General features: G+C 47.0%; 1 long non-coding RNA gene across 1 annotated transcript in view; it reads left to right on the forward strand.

Annotated features, from left to right (window-relative positions):
- LOC142071135 (uncharacterized) overlaps window positions 1-16,909 on the forward strand; it is a 52,715-nt gene extending 35,806 nt beyond the window's left edge. Inside the window, exons 4-5 of the long non-coding RNA XR_012667133.1 lie at window positions 15,505-15,695; window positions 15,808-16,909. This is a non-coding gene — a long non-coding RNA (uncharacterized LOC142071135). The remainder of the gene's footprint in view (window positions 1-15,504; window positions 15,696-15,807) is intronic.

The raw sequence follows: 16,909 nt of genomic DNA on the forward strand, positions 1-16,909 counted from the left end.
TTACATGTAATTATAACTTCTGTGACTTCATTTTCTCAATTACTTATCAAAGGCCCAGTGTGAATCTTGCAAGAGGTGGGCACATATGCCCTGCATTCCAGAAGGAACCAATCAAGAAAATGTCACTGAGGGAATACAAGTGCAAAAAAATGTGCATACTTCAGTTCTTTACAAAAAATTACTGTGTAAATGCTTGTTGTTCAAAATATCTTGGAACAAAAAGCAAACTGTTTATATACCAGATTAAACGTTTTTAAAATCTGAAAAATACTTTTCTATATTTGTGTCCGTGTGTATAATGCAAATTATACAAGCAAAGTAACATGCCATTCTTTGTGGCGGACATGGTCCATCCTGACCAGATCTACACCGTCCCGGGTTGTACCATCTTCAACAATCTTTATTTGGTCCGGGATCTCCTTGAGGTTGGGTGTAGAGATGGTCTGTCGTTCACCCTCCTTTCCCTGGATCAGAAGAAGGCATTCAACCGCATGGACCATGGGTATCTCCTGGGCACTCTGTGGGCATTTGGCTTCGGGCCCTGTTTCATGGGCTTTCTCCAGGTGCTGTACGCTTACGTGGAATGCTTGGTCAGGCTCAACTGGACCCTGACTGCAGAAATAACAATGGGGATACTTGCTTTTGCTGAGGTCTAACCTACTCAGCAAACAACACCAGCGCCCTTTTAAACATCCAAAGGCACATTCTACCACCATTCTGCACTTGCTCAGCCTGTAGCTGAACTGCTCCTTACTGCTGTCCAGGCTGCCTGTGTACGGCTTCATGAGCCATGGGAGCAAGAGGTAGGCTAGGTCTCCAAGGATAACTATTGGCATTTCAACATCCCCAACAGTAATTTTCTGGTCTGGGAAGAAAGTCCTTTCTTGCAGCTTTCCGAACAACCCAAAGTTCCGAAAGATGCAAGCGTCATGCACCATCGCACGCTGATGTTGGTGAAACGGCCCTTGTGATCCACCATTGCTTGCAACACCATTGAGAAGTACCCGTTGCGGTTTATGTACCGCTTGGCAATGTGGTCCGTGCCAAGATAGGAATATGCGTTCCGTCTATCACCCCACCACAGTTAGGGAAACCCATTGCAGCAAAGCCATCCACTATGACCTGCACATTTCCCAGAGTCACTCCCCTTGTTAACAGAAGGTTATTGATTGCCTTGGCTACTTGAATCACAGCAGCCGCCACGGTAGATTTGCCCACTCTGAATTGATTCCCGACTGACCAGTAGCAGTCAGGCGTTGCAAGCTTCCACAGGGCTATCGCCATTCGCTTCTTAACTGTCAGGGCAGGTCTCATCTTGGTATTCCTGCACTTCAGGGTGGGGGAAAGCAACTCACACAGTTCCATGAAGGTGGCCTTACGCATGCAAAAATTTTGCAGCCACTGGGAATCATCCCATACCTGCAACAACACTATGCGGTCCCACCAGTCTGTGCTTGTTTGCCAGGCCCAGAATCAGTGTTCCACTGTATCAACATGCCCCAGTGCTGCCATGATATCCCAATTGCCACATCCCGTGCTTTCAAAAACATCTGTGTCCATGTCGTCCTCACAATCTTCCTCATACTGGCAGCTCCTAGCTAGGCTCTGCACATACTTCAGGATAATGCGCGAGGTGTTTACAAAGCTTACAAAAGCAGTGTGCATGCAATGGCATCTGCACAGATAATCCAGGAAAAAAGGCCCAAAATGATTGTTTGCCATTGCTTTTAAGGAGGGAGGAGAGTCTGACGACATAGATTCATAGATACTAAGGTCAGAAGGGACCATTATGATCATCTAGTCTGACTCCTGCACAATGCAGGCCACAGAATTTCACCCACCCACTCCTGCGGTAAACCTCTCACCTATGTCTGAGCTATTGAAGTCCTCAAATCGTGGTTTAAAGACTTCAAGGAGCAGAGAATCAGTGGGATGAGTTAAAGTTGCATTCTTCTTCCAGTGTTTGTCAATTCCAACCAGGGGGTGTGCGCGCACACGTGCACAGTAGCCAGAAGATTTTTCCCCTAGCGGCATCTGTGGGGTCAGCCTGGGTGCCCCCTGGAGTGGTGCCTTCAGAGCGCCCAATAAAGGGCCCTGCTGGCCTGCCACCCCCTCAGTTCCTTCTTACCACCAGTGATGGTAGTTGGAACTTCCCCGTGCTCTTAATTCGGCAAGCGACTTAGCAGTCTTTTTGCTCTAGATAGTTATTTCTAGTTGGTTAGTATAGCATAGTTAGTTCACTTATAAGTTTCAGTTATGGGGGGTTGCCCCCCCTTTTCATCGTCACCGGGGCATGCCATGATCCCCGGGCTTCAAGACTTGCCGAGACTGCATGAAGTGCATGCCTAAAAGTGACCCCCCACACCTCCTGTTTACGGCGTCTGGGCAAGGGTCACCAAAAAGACCACTGCAAGATTTGTCAGGAATTCTGACCAAGAACTCTTAAAGAGAGGGGGCAGAGGCTTAAAATCCTCCTCATGGAGGCAGCTCTCTGACCTCAGTCAGACCCTGGCATTGGGGATCCCTCTCCCAGTATCTCTTCTTCAGCACAGAGTGCTCCAGCCCCGTATTCGAGAGATATGGCACCTAAGAAGGACACTGCCAAGGAGACTCAGTACCATCATGGAGCCTCTCGGGGGAACTTGACCTATTCGGGTGGAAGATGTATTCAAAGGGGGGACAACTCTGAATATCAAACCAGCAGGCCATCGTCAGCAGGTACTCCTACAATACCTACTCGGTGATGGCTAAATTCACAGAGTTTCTCCCCTCAGAATCCCAGGGCAAATTTTTGGCTTTGGTTGAGGAAGAGAGACTGATCTCCAGGGCATCCCTGCAAGCTGCACTTGACGGGGCAGATGCTGCCACAAGGGTCATGGGCACAGGAGTAGCCATGAGAAGGTTTCTGGTCTCCCCATGAGGTCCAGCAAACCATACAAGACCTGTCTTTTGAGGGAGAGACTCTTTTTGGAGAAAATGAATAAGAGGCTAAATAGCCTAAAGGACTCCAGAGCCACCCTCAGGTCCCGAGGCCTCTACACACCGTCAACGCAGCAGAGACTCTTCCGTCCGCAGCCTCCTCAGCGGTTCAATCACCAGAACTGCCAGGATGGTTCCAGAAGGAGGAACAGGACTGGCAGGAGAAGGCCGCGTCAACCCTCTGACCAGGGCTCAGGGCAACCCAAAGCAGGGCAACCCAAGGATGGTGTACCACACCAAGGCCTGGATCCACCCCGCCTTACCTTCTTGTCCCAATTATCCCCTTTCTACCATGCATGGTCCCAGATCACCTCAGACGGCATGGTAGAAAGGGGATACTCCATCTAATTCTGTGCCCTGCCACCTTTCCACCCCCCTTCCCTGTCCCTCTTCAGGATCTCACCCTCCACATCAACATCCGAGAGCTGACAGTGGTGCGCCTGGCGTGCCAGACCTTCCAGTGGAGCTTTCCTGTTCAGACCAGGTTAGACAAGTCCTCCTTGGCAGCAGGAAGCCCTCTACGACAGCTACCTACCTAGCCAACTGGATGAGAGTTTCAGTCTCGTTGGCGCAGCACCAATTGCTCCCAACGCTACCCCCAGTGCCACTTATTCTGGACTACCTCCTCCATCTGAAGCAGCAGGGGCTTTCATGGTCATCAATAAGGGTTTACTTGGCCACCATTTTGGCCTTCCACCCGGGTGAGGAGGGCTGCTCTGTCTTTGCTAACCCATTGGTCAGCCGATTTCTCAAAGGACTCGACAGGCTATACCCTCACGTCCAGCAGCCTATCCCAGCTTGGGACCTCAACCTTTATTGACTCATGGCACCACCCTTTGAGCCCTTGGCATCATGCTCCCTGCTCTACCTCTCTTACAAGGTCACCTTCCTGATAGCGATAACCTTGGCCAGGAGGGTGTCTGAGCTTAAGGCCCTAACATCAGAGCCCCCTTACACCAGGTTCTATAAGGACAAGATTCAGCTCAGACCTCACCCTGCTTTCCTCCCAAAGGTTGTGTCACAGTTTCACATCAACCAGGAGATCTTTCTCCCAGTGATCTACCCTAAGCCTCATTCCAGCGGCAGGGAACAGAGACTCCACTCTCTGGATGTCCGCAGGGCATGGATGGGGACTGGAAACAGAGGCTATATGGGACAATGGCATGGCTGAGCTGGGCGCTGTATAGATCACGGTGTTAATTTAAAAAACTTTCAGCAAATGGATTGGGCTAGTTCTGGGCTATATTTTAAGTGACTTTGGGCTACTGATGCAGTAGAAATCTGGTCACCAATAATCATGCTGGTTTTCTTGAAAAGCAGAGGTAACAGATTGATAAATCTGTGAAAAATACATGCATTGGCAGTAGTGTGAAGAAAGATTCTTTAAATAAGCTGTATAGACAGTGGATATGGAAAACTGCCATTCCTGAACAGGGTTTTTGTACTGATTGTAACCAGTGTCTGAATGCACTTCTTTAGTGTGACATCACATCTGCAGTGATTATATGCATGTTTGTTTTGTATTTTTTAGTGTATATGTGCAACTGTTAAATGAAGCGAAAAAAATTTTTTTGCCTCGCTATGCTCCGCAACTTACATTTTTGGTCTTAGTTACTTTGCTGTGCTCCCACACGTCTCCCCCTTGATTTGGTTTACAAAATATGGTCACCTCATCTTAAACATAGCCAGGTATGGACCCTATACTCCTCACCAGTACCAAAATGATTTAATACATTCTGCTGCAGAAGTCTTGAGAGAAAACATTGTTGAAGAGATCAGATAAGCCAAGTATTTTCTGTCCTTGCTGATGAAACTAAAGATGCATCAAAAAAAGAACAGCTGTATCTCCTTTTACACAACCATTGAAAAGAAATCATTCGGGAAAGAACTCTGGGCTGCTTCCACATGGATTCAGCATTTAGATTTTCCATTTCAAAAATGGATTACTGAAAAACTACAGCATCTGAAGATTGGTGTGAATTACATTGTTGCACAGTGCTATGATGGAGCTTCTTGTAGTGTTTAGATGTTGCTTGTAATTATTAGAATTGGGAGCACTGGCTATTGGGAGTCTGAAAGGACAGGAAACAGGAAGGAGGGGGGAGGAGTTGAGAGACTGGGAGAAAGCTAGAGGGTGCAGCAGCAGCTTGGTACAGAGGTTTCCACTTTGAAAATAAAGTCCTGTTGAAGCTTGTTAGTACTTTGCCTAGTTGATACAACACATCTGTGCTGAGTGTAATGAGATTTTTGCTCTCACTGTTCTGAAATACCTTGCAACACCTTAATAAAGGCTTGCAGAAAAACCTCGGAGGGATTTAAAAACACCATAAAATTCACTTTTCCAATTGACATAATTAAGGTGGTAACAGTATCAGGACACTTTGGTTTGTATAAAACAATCATTTTAAGATTCAGGCTCTCATTAAGTAGAAATGAATGATAGTTTAAATTTAGAAAATCCAACATGCCAGATCAAAATGGTGAAGATCTAAATTTAGGATCTTAGAATGATCTAGAATGCAAGATGGCATCAGGGAGGAGCTTTCCTCTCTAAAAATAGTCATGACATCAGGGGAGGAGCTAGAAAAGCTAGAAGCTAATTGGCTAAGAAGAGCTGACCGTGAGAGAGCAACCAGTATATAAAGCCGACAGCCAGCAGGCTTAAGAGTCGGGTTTTGCAGTTTGTGAAGATCAGGGCTTAGCTACACTTGCGAATTAGAGCGCATTAAAGCAGCCCTTGGTGCCCTAGCTCATTACCTGTCCATACTGGCAAGGCACGTAGAGTGCTCTGACTCCACGGCTAGAGCGCTCCTGGTACTCCACCTCGGTAAGAAGATTAACGTTTGCTGCGTCTTGGCTGAAACGCCCAGGCATCAGTGTTAACGAGGTGTTGCATTACTGTGCTTTGATCAGCCTCCGGAAACATCCCATAATCCCCTTAAGTCAAGTGGCCACTCTTCTCATTGTTTTTGAATCACTGCAGGAATGTGGATAAGCCCTTTGAAAGCTCCATTTCTGACAGCTAACTGCTTATCTGCTCCGAGACAAACCAACCATTAGTGTGGAATGCTGTGTGAAAGAGAGAGGCAGGGGGGGCCTGATGCTGTCTGAACTTACAAGACAGCATGCGGACATGCTCTCAGCCCCGCAAAAACCCACTCTCTCTCCCCCCACATACACACGCCACACTCCCTGTCACACTCCACCCCACCCCCCCATTTGAAAAGCCCGTTGCAGTCACTTGCATACTGGGATAGCTGCCCATAATGCACTGCTCCCAATGCCACTGCAAGTGCCGCAAATGTGGCCACGCCAGTGCACCTGAAGCTGTTAGTGGTGGACAGACTGCAGCGCTTTCCCTAGTGCGCTCTCTGAAGGCTGGTTTAACTCAAAGCGCTCTACATCTGCAACTGTAGCCATGCCCTCAGAAGCATCAGGGAGCAGTATCTTAAGAAGATTCTGGAAAAGCAGCAGCAGAATTCTGATTGCCTTGATGTAAGGGGACTATTGCCCCCTTACTAACATTCAGTGGGGGTGTTTTAGTTGCTAGCTCCCAGTACTAAAAAGGGGGCAGGGTGGATGGGGAATCAGGACCCTGAGACTGACAGCCCCCAGGAACAACGGGGAGAGGCCAATGCTCCATGTCAGCCTGAATGACAGGGCAGGCCGGCTAATAAGAGAGTTAGGAGGCCAGAGAGGTCCCGTCCTCCGTGTGAGCTGGAATTGCCTGGGTCAGACAGAGTGGGGCCGAGCTAAGGAGAAAGCAGGGGCCTGAGCTGAGCCGGGGAGCAGAGCTGTGCCAGAGCCAGAGGGGCCAGAAGAGCCGCCCAAGATGCAGGTCAGTGCTGGGAGCAGAGTAACAGAAGCAGCCTGCAGAGCAGACCTGTCCTAGGAGCAGAGCTGCAGCAACCAGAGGCAGAGGGGCCAAAGAAGCAGCCCAGGGAGCTGGAGGCAGAGCAGCAGCAGCAGTGCTGAGACCGAGTGGTGGAGCTGGGGCTGGAGCATTCCAGAGTTGGGTGTGGTGAGCAGCTGGAGAGACCGAGGGGGACCCTGGGCAGCGGGCCCAGCACAGGGAGACGCCTCAGCCAAGAGGCTCTGCAGGCCAGGCTTGGACCTTAACTCCAACAGGGCGGGGGCGATACTGAGAAGAAGGGTCCTAACGCTTAGAGCCTGAGAGCGTGTGGCCACCACCAGAGCAAGTGTCCAACCCTCAGCATCCCTACAGCACAGCCAGGGCCTGCGAAGAAGCCCTGAGACTTACAAGGAACAGACTGTGAACTGCCCTGACATTCCAGAAACACTGTGATGTTCCCTGCCACAGAGCGGGCTGATGTGTTTCCTTTAACCTTGTCCATTTTTCCTTATTCTTTTTAAAATTAATTGTTGATTAAATAACTTGCATTTGCTTTAAATTGTATGTAATGGTCAGTGGGTCAGAGAAGTGCCCAGTGCAGAGAGAGTACCCTGGAGTGGGGACACCCTAGCCCCTGTCCTAGGTGACCACAGAAGGGTTGGGGGTCGAGCCCCCCAGGAATCCTGGGCCCAGCCCTTGTTGTGGTTACGAGGAGTCTGCCAGACAGGAGAGTGGAAGGGGAGTCCTCAAGGGCAGGGAGGCCACTGGGTAAAGGAAGTGGGAGTGAGGACTCAGATCCTTTCACTAGCCCACTTCACCAGGGTAGTGCAGAAGCCAGGAAAGTTCCCCACAAGAGTGAGACTATTCCCCCGCTTACATAATTGGCGTCACGAACAGGATCCTATCCACAGGGTCCACCCCACTGGTTTCCTGGTTGAGTTCTGGTAGCACTGTCCAGGCCTGGTCCAGAACTCTACCATGGCTGGAATTGAAGAACTACAGGCCCAGTTTGCTGAACTTCAGTGCAGACTGTCAGACTAAGCTGAGGCATTACAACAAGCTAGAACAGAACAGAGAGAAGCCTTATCACTGGCTAAGGCAGTAATAGACCAACAGGCAGCAGAAGCTAAGAAACCCCTACTATTTATGTCCCAAGGGAGCGGAAGTTCACGGAGTTTGGTGGCTTCCCGACTAGACCAGGAGACATTACAGTAGAGGAGTGGGTCAAGTCAGTGAAGGCAGCTCTGTGTGTGCTAAGAGTACCTGAAGAAGATCATGTGGACTTCATAGAGGAGCACCTCAAGGACCAGGCCAAGGCCACAGTAAAGTTCATGGCAATGGGAGACAAGAAAGATGTGGAATAGGTGTTTGAACTCCTCCTGGAAGTATACGGAGATAAGGTACCTATTGGAACCTGACTAAAGGAGTTCTTTGAGTGAAAGCAGGAGCCCGGTGAAACTATCCGGGCATATGCATATGACCTCCAGGAGAGAATGAGCAAAGTGGAGCGGCGAGAGCCTCAACAAGTTCCAGACCCAGATACGGTTCTGAAAGAGCAGTTAGTGCTGGGGCTCCAGAATGATTCCCTCCGCCGTGAAATGAAAAGGAGGTTTAAGGAAGAGCCCAGTAAGAAGTTTCATGAACTCATACAGGCTGCCATTATGTGGTCAGAAGAAGTTCCTATGACAGAGAGCCAAGCCTAACCCCCGTACACGAAGTGGGGGCCTAGTGAATGCAGCTGCTGGGGAAAAGGCCCTGCCCCAAACACAGTTAACACTGGAAAGTTTAAGTGAGGCTGTCCAAAAACTGGCAGTCCAACAGGAGGAGATGATAAAAGTGATGACTGAGTTAATGAAAGAAAAAAATCCCATTAGTATGTCAAAGTATCCAAGGGCACCAGGATCCCGAAGAGCCCCACTAAAGGATGAGCTGGGAGGTACAAGGTACATTTGTTACACTTGTAAAAGGCCAGGACACACTAGCCGAAATTGTACACTGAGGAGGAGACTGGAGTCCCAGGCGCCCGAAATCCAAGAGACGCCAGGAGCGAGTAGCCCACCGTCAGGGGAAGGTTGAGTGGGGACAGAAGGGTTTCTATGGCTGTCCCTAAGAAAAGGGCCTCATGTCAGCAGTGAGGAAGAGGGCCCTGATGATATTAGTGTATTTGAAGACTTCTGTGGCCGAGCTTTTGGGGACTGCTTGACAGTGGAAATAACCATAGCAGGGGTGAGAACTCACTGTTTGATAGACACTGGCTCAGAAGTCACCACGATTTCTGAATCATATTTCCGAAACTACTTAAAAGAGAGAGATCTGACCATGCCTAATACCCGATTTGTACAGCTAACGGCAGCTAATGGACTTGCTATTCCTGTTGTGGGGTAATGAAGCCAATGTAGGGTACATGGGTCGAACGATCCCCGGGAAATGCATCTTTATCCTAGAGGACAGCTTCAGAAAAAACTTTAATGGAGAACAGAGTACCGGGAATTCTTGGGATGAATATTTTAGGAGAACTGAAAGAATTACTGTTGGTAGGAGAAGGAACCCAGGAGATGAACCGTCATGGGCGGCCTAAGAAGGACGCTACGCTGAAGCGGGTACTGGCCCACGTGGAGAGACATGGACGTTTCCTGGGTCCCACAGGACAAATTGGCTATGTTAAGGTGGCAGGGAGACAGAAAGTGGTTATACCTCCCTGGAGTGAGAAGATTATTGATGGGCACTGCTGGGTGACCTTGATGGATACAGAGTACTTGTCGAGCCAACACCTGGGGCCAGTCTCCCTAATGGGCTCCTGGTTGCAAATGTACTTGCTCATGCCAGTAAAGGAAAAGTGCCAGTCAGGCTGTTAAATGCAAGTGAGAAGGTCATAACGTTGTGCCTCTGAACCAGGGTGGCAGAGGTACACTGACCTGAAGGAGTGGTGCCGCCAGTGAGGGTGGCCCTGGAAGAAAATGGGGATGAGCTTCTGGTGACAAAAGTGGAAAAAGGAACACAGGCTATCACATCGCAAGTGGCACCCAATGGAGAACTACCCATTCCAGTCCAAGTGGACCTCCAACAGTTAACCCCTACACAAGCCAGCCATTTGTGGCGCTACTGGAGAAATCATCAAGAGGTCTTTTCCAGGGATGAGCGAGACTTTGGTTACACCACCACAGTGATTCACCAGTGGAGATGCTGTTCCGATAAAACAGAGACACAGACGGATTTCACCACGAGTGTTCCAGGAGGTAAAACAACACATCCTGGACCTAGTGACTCAAGGTGTCCTTAAAAAAAGCCAAAGCCCCTGGGCATCACCCGCGGTGACTGTAATAAAAAAAGATGGCAGGATGCAATTTTGCTGTGACTACAGGAAACTGAATGAGGTAACGCACAAGGATGCTTAACCGCTACCCCGGGTGGAAGAGTCACTGGATGCATTAGGAAGTGCAAGAGTGTTTTCAACCCTTGATTTTAACTTCTGGTTATTTCCAGGTTGCAGTGGAAGAACAAGACCAGGAAAAGACAGCAGTGATGACTCCATTTGGGCTGTTTGAATGGACACATATGCCATTTGGCTTGTGTAATGCACCTGCTACATTCCAGAGACTAATGGAGCGGGTGTTGGGAGACTATATCCAAGACACTTTGCTGATATACCTGGACGATGTTATTGTGTTTTCCAAGGATTTCGAGAGTCATATGGAAAAATTGGACTTGGTTTTCACATGATTGAAGGAACACGGATTGAAACTGAAGCCAAGCAAGTGCTGCCTCCTACGTGAAAAAGTCAAATTCTTGGGCCATGTGATTTCAAAGGTTGGAATCCAGGTAGATGAGGAGAAGACCAGGGCGCTGGAAAACTGGCCAGTCCCCAGGAATGCCAAGCAAGTGCGGCAGGCTCTAGGTTTCATGAGCTATTATAGACGATTTGTTCCAAAGTTTGCGCACATTGCTGCATCCCTTTATGGACTAGTGGGACAACCGGACCAAAAGAAGGGAAAGGACCAATGCTTTGTGTGGGATGATGCCTGTCAGACAGCTTTTGACGAATTAAGACATCGGCTGATGTCACCACCTTTCCTTGCAGATCCCGACTTTAGTCTGCCATTTATAGTGACAACTGATGGAAGCCTGCACAGCCTAGGTGCATGCGAACTACAGTGTTTTTAAACTAGAACTGCTGGCCTTGAAGTGGGCTATCACTGAAAAATTTAAGGATTACATAGTGTACTCTAAATTCATGGTAATATCAGACCACAATCCACTCCGATACCTAATTTAGGCGCAATTGAACACCGGTGGGTGGCCCAACTCACTGAGTTCACTTTTGAAGTACAGTATAAACCTGGAAGATAGAACATCAATGCTGACACCCTGTTTAGATTGCCTCTGGAGGAGGAATCAGAAGAGGGCGAGAATCTGGAGAAAGACTTCCTAGTTATTCCTGCAGATGTTGTGCGGACGTGTTTGTGGCTAGAGAATCCAACACCCGAGGACAAAGCGATGGTAAAGGATGCAGTACAAAACCTCGTAAAAGGGGAGAGTGCAATGATCTCGGGATACTCATGGGAGGAGATTCAGACTCTGCAACGAAAAGGTGACGTTGGACCTGTCTTAGTGGCAGTCACGAGACGAAGGAGGCCAGACTGGAGATTTGGGGCCAGATACCTCCAGTCTAAGAAGCTAGCCAGAGAGTGGGAACGACTTAGATTACACCGTGGAGTGCTGTTCCGGGTAACATATCCCCGAGATGGCGAAGAAGTGTGGCAGTTAGTGGTGCCTGTGTCACTACGCCGTCAAGTTTATGAAGCCAGGCATGATCATAGAGGGCATTTTGGAGACAGGAGCACTCTTGAGGTGATGAGGAGAAACTATTACTGGCCCACGATGGGTAGTGACATGCAAGCATGGGTCCGTCAGTGCAAACGGTGTACCCTAGCCAAGGATGTGTTTCCTCCCAACCGTGCCCCTTTGACCTGTACTAACGTAACTGCCCCAATGGAGGTCCTAGCGATGGACTACACACGGTTAGAAAGATCTTCAGAGGGGTACGAGAATGTACTGGTTCTCACGGACATGTTCACCCGATTCACTGTCGCAGTTCCAACTAGAAACCAGATAATGGCTGAAGCCCTCATAAAACACTGGTTTGTGTACTATGGTTGTCCAGCACAGTTACCCTCAGATCAGAGGAATTTCGAATCGGAGGTGATATCTGAATTGTGTGAGCTGTATGGCATAGCCAAAAGCCGAACACCACCCTATCACCCGCAGGGAAACGCTCAGTGCGAGAAGTTTAACCGGACAATGCATGACATGCTAAGAACACTCCCACCTGAAAAGAAGCGAGCCTGGCAGGAACATCTCCCTGAGCTGGTGTTGGCTTGTAACAGCCATGTCCATTCGTCGACAGGTTACGCTCCTTTTTATCTCATGTTTTGGAGGGATCCCAGGTTGCCGTTGTATATTCTGTACAGCGAGGGCCCTGAGGAGGATGAGGTGACCAATATGGATGACTGGGTCAAAGGTCACCATGACAGGCTGAAAATAGCCTGTGAAGTTGCTCTCAATACAACTAAAGACACAGCCCAAAGTAGGAAAAGGACTTATGATCGCAAGTCCAGTGGGGCTCTCATCAGGCCTGGTGACCATGTGCTAGTTCGTAACCATAGACACCGGGGGCGTAATAAAATACAGGACAAGTGGGAGTCAAATCCCCACATTGTAGTCGCTCACAACAATCCCGAGCTACCAGTTTACACCATCCGGCCTGAACGAGGAGGTCCTGAGAGAGTAGTACATCGGGAGCAGCTAAAACAATGCACTCTTAGTGCCAGTCAGGGACCACAGGAGGCATAGAGCAGCATACCCTGAGGAGACAGAAACCAACTGGGGGATGGTTTTAGTCCCACAAACCGAATACAGAGAGGAACAGAGGGCGATAAACCCAAACCCTAACGGGAACAGCCAGATCCCTCAAACTCACCCAGTTTTACCTGCGAACAGGGAAGTAGAAAATAAGAGTAACGAACCACCAGTTTTAAGAAGGTCCCAACGGGCTAATAAGTCCTGTTAGACTTAGAGATAATTATGTTATTGGTTCTTTGTAGTGTTTTAATTAATATTGTTATGTATAGTATAAAGAAGTAGATGTGGAATGTTAAATATGTTAAATGTTCTTTTAATAATTGTTAATGGGTTTTTGATATGATACGAGGTGGGTATACGTTGTTACTATGGGGCCCGGATGTACTGGTGTGAATATTGTGGCTGTGGCAGAATTTTAGCAAGGGGGAATGTAAGGGGACTGTTGCCCCGTTACTAACATTCAGTGGGGGTGTTTTAGTTGCTAGCTCCCAGTACTAAAAAGGGGGAAGGGTCGATGGGGAATCAGGACAATAGCACCCGCTATTGGATAAAAGGACAATTGACACCAAGCAGTAATTTTTTCTTTCTGCTTTCTTTTTTCCTTCTTTCCTCTCTTTTCTACCCCTTTCTTTTATGACAATACTCGCACTTATTTTTGTCTTTTCCTTTACATATACCAGCATGCACATCGGACTGACGTGTGCAGGTCCGATGCGAGTAGGACCTGTCAATTAGATAGTAGATAATGTGTTAAGCTTGAGACCAAGGGATGCAGCAACTGTTTATGTGCTTCAGTAATAGATTTTGAATAATCAGCAAGAGTAAAGACAACAAGTTTAGTACATTCCCATTAACAAAAGGTATAGGGATATGGTTTAAAGTTAGAACTATAGTATAAATAGGTATAAAATGAATAGTAATTAAGGTAGCAATATTGCTGCTCTTCAAGAAATGAGAAAATCTAAAGCAAATGGGAGGAGCTATTTCAGGAAGTTGAAACCACTGCCAAGGAACTTGCAATTGCTATTCCGGGTCAAGCAGTCACAACTGCTGAGGACAACGATACAAAAATGACAAAAAGACCGAACAAAAAATATCATCCAAGCTCACCTTGGTTTTTTGTGCCTAGTATGCTGGGTCAGTCAGCTACACATGATGTTCCAAAGAGCACTCAAGAATCTATAAAAATCTGATTTTTACTATCCTATTCTGGACAGAATTCTTGCTGCACGTGACAGATGATTCACCTTCAACTCCAGTTTGTTTTCTGCACTAACTGCTTGTGATCCAAAGAGTGAAAAATGTTTTGATTATGAGAAACTGAAAATAATTGCCAATTGTTTTGGATCAACATTCACCAATTTTGGCGATCTGGATGCAGATGTCGAAAATGCAAAGAAGTATATTGCACCAAAACAATTGACTTCAATTTCTGAATTAAAAATCAATTCAGGTGTACAAAATTTCTCCTGGAGACCGCCAGATTCAAAGGCGGCGGCCTGATAACATTGCGATGTGGAGCTCAATGCCAGCTATGTGTTATAATTTGATATTTCAGCAAAACATTTATAAAAAGGTATTTCAGTGTTTTTTTGGTTTGATTACCTTGGAGGAGGGGACAGCTGAAGCCATTTCTCAAACCTTGCTCAAGTTTTGCTCAAAACAAAGAGGACAAGAATACTCTACTGTTCTGGGTATAGGTGTACAAACACACTAATACAAGTTGTTAGAAGTGCTTTATGGCAGTTTTTCTCAACCTGTGGACTATGTCTAAGGGGTCAACAAAAGACTAAGATTGAATGGTTGAACAGAATTCAACTATATATACACACACAGATTTCCAAAGGTGTCTGCACCTCCATTCGAAATTTTTTAGGGGTCCATAAATTAAAAAAAATGGTTGAGAACCACTGCTTTATGGCACTTGCACAGTTCACTCTTGGTTGTCAATGCCACTAAGCAATGCAAATATGGAGAGGATATTCTCTCAAATGAACATTAATATTTAAGCTTAGAAATCAACTTGGACAAAACACAGTGACTAGCATGTTGCACATCTACTATGGATAAAAAAGACTAGAAATCTGCTGCAAGGATTTCCAGGAGATGCTGGAGATGCTGGAGAACAGGAGATGCTATCGTGATTCAATGCATCAGTGTACAGTGACTCAGTGGAAGCAGCAGCAGGAGGACCAAGTTCAAGCACAGAAGACCAGGACGACAGGGAGTACAACTTTTTCTTAGAACAGGATTAATGCCTACAGTTGGGATACTTGGTGAGGAGAATACATTTTTCTTTCTTTCTTGTTTAAAAATGTAAGCTTTACCTTTTGTCATAGGCAACTAAAGTAAAATTCAGGAGCAGCAGCACCAAAATGAACACATTTCTAAGTATTGTTCGTTTTCTGTATTTAACAGAGTTTAGTTCACAACAGACAAGAGGAATATAGGAGAACCAAAGACAACAAGGCTTGAAGATGGCAGATGGTGCAGACCTGAGGGCCACAGCACTGAACCCACAGAAAAGGCAACACTGACAGGTTGCTGATGCTAGCCACTACCCTTGGACTTCTGAAGGCACGTAGCCAAACAACTGGAGGACTAAGCCGCTTACAACTAACATGCTTAAGGCACCCTGCCATCCAGGAGTCTGTCTGGGAGTTTTACTTCATTGATTTTGTTCCAAGGGGTTGCAGTAGAATGGGATACGTCGTGCTTACGTTTGTGTGCAGGGAGGTGGAATATGAATGTCTTTTTTGGTGCTTACAATGGACTAAAATGAGGCATGTAACTGGCACGTGCTTGGTTTTCAGAGCTCTATGGAATGAGAAGATTAGATGTGCTCCAAGGATTTCCTACCAATGGTAGAGATTCTACACAGATTCAACACACTGCATACCAGCAGCAGGAACTGGATAAAGTTCAAGCACAGAAGACTAGGAGAATGAGTTGGAGGATCTTTTCTTGGAGCACTCTATGAATAGTGCCTACAGGGACCTTATTGGTGAGTGAGCACATTTTTCTCTTTCTTTTTCTGATTTAAAACGTGAGCCTGTATCTATCAGCAATGCCACCAAAATGCCCACATTTGTAACTATTGCTTTGGTATTTTACAGAGTTTGGTACACATGTGTATACAGCAGGAAACAGACAAGGCTTCAAGGTAGCAGATGGTGCAAGCTGAGCTGAGGGACTTGGGCTGAAACCACAGGAAGGACAACACTGACAGCCTGCCTAAGGGACTACACTGGTGGTGGTAGTAGTCTGCTGCTGGGCAGCATTCTTGAACTTCTGGAGGGAAGTAGCCTCAACTGTAAAGACTCAGATGCTGCATAGCTAGAGTACTCATCTCCATTCGTGCTTTCATTTCCACAGAAAATTAGTTCCTGCATGTACTAGCCTCCAGAGGTGTTGCCAGACCGTGGGTCTGACATACTGACCTTTTTTCTCTGCTGACGACAAAAATGTGGGTGGCCAATATCCAAGCCGATGAATAAACTAGGTAACCTTGTATTTGCTTTCGTCTCACATGTTCACAAGAGTGCTGAGGGTTCTGTTCTGTGTGTGTATACTGCATGCAGCTGAAGACCATGTGCTCATATGCAAGACCCAGTCCTAATTGCTCTCTCAGCATGTTTTTCTTCATAATATCCTGGATCACTTGCCATGTTGGTGCAATTCCAGCAGACAGACATAGTTCCAGAGCAATCTCAATCAACCAGCCTTTCCCCCCAGTTGTAACTAGATCTACTATCACCAGAGATGCATTCAGGGATCCATGAATCTACAGGGAGAAATGGAAAATATGTATAGGGCCCTCAACACTTTAGTTTAGTGAGACTACCTAATCTCTAGACAAAGAATATGCATGTGATGACAGTCTTGGTCAAGTGTCTGTAACAACACAGGAACCCAGGGAGAGGCAAGCACCACACTGTTTAAAGCTTGTAGGCATTGCATACAAGAATGGGTGCAGCATATAGCAAGGGTGTTGTGACACGAGGCATGACCTTGGCCTGAGTCTAAAACAATACTGATTCTCTGCCAACATCCATGCCCTCAAGAGACAAGATGTGGCGCCACAAGTTGTTTATTGTGATTTATCAGAAGTTTAATAGCAATTGTTTTCCCCATGATTGCTGTATTCATAAGCTGATTTGTGTAATTATTTGTACATTACTAATAACTATTGGTAATGCAGACCCAACATATATTAAA

This window comes from Caretta caretta, chromosome 2, assembly GCF_965140235.1.
Source record: "Caretta caretta isolate rCarCar2 chromosome 2, rCarCar1.hap1, whole genome shotgun sequence".
Classification (NCBI taxonomy): Eukaryota; Metazoa; Chordata; order Testudines; family Cheloniidae; genus Caretta; species Caretta caretta.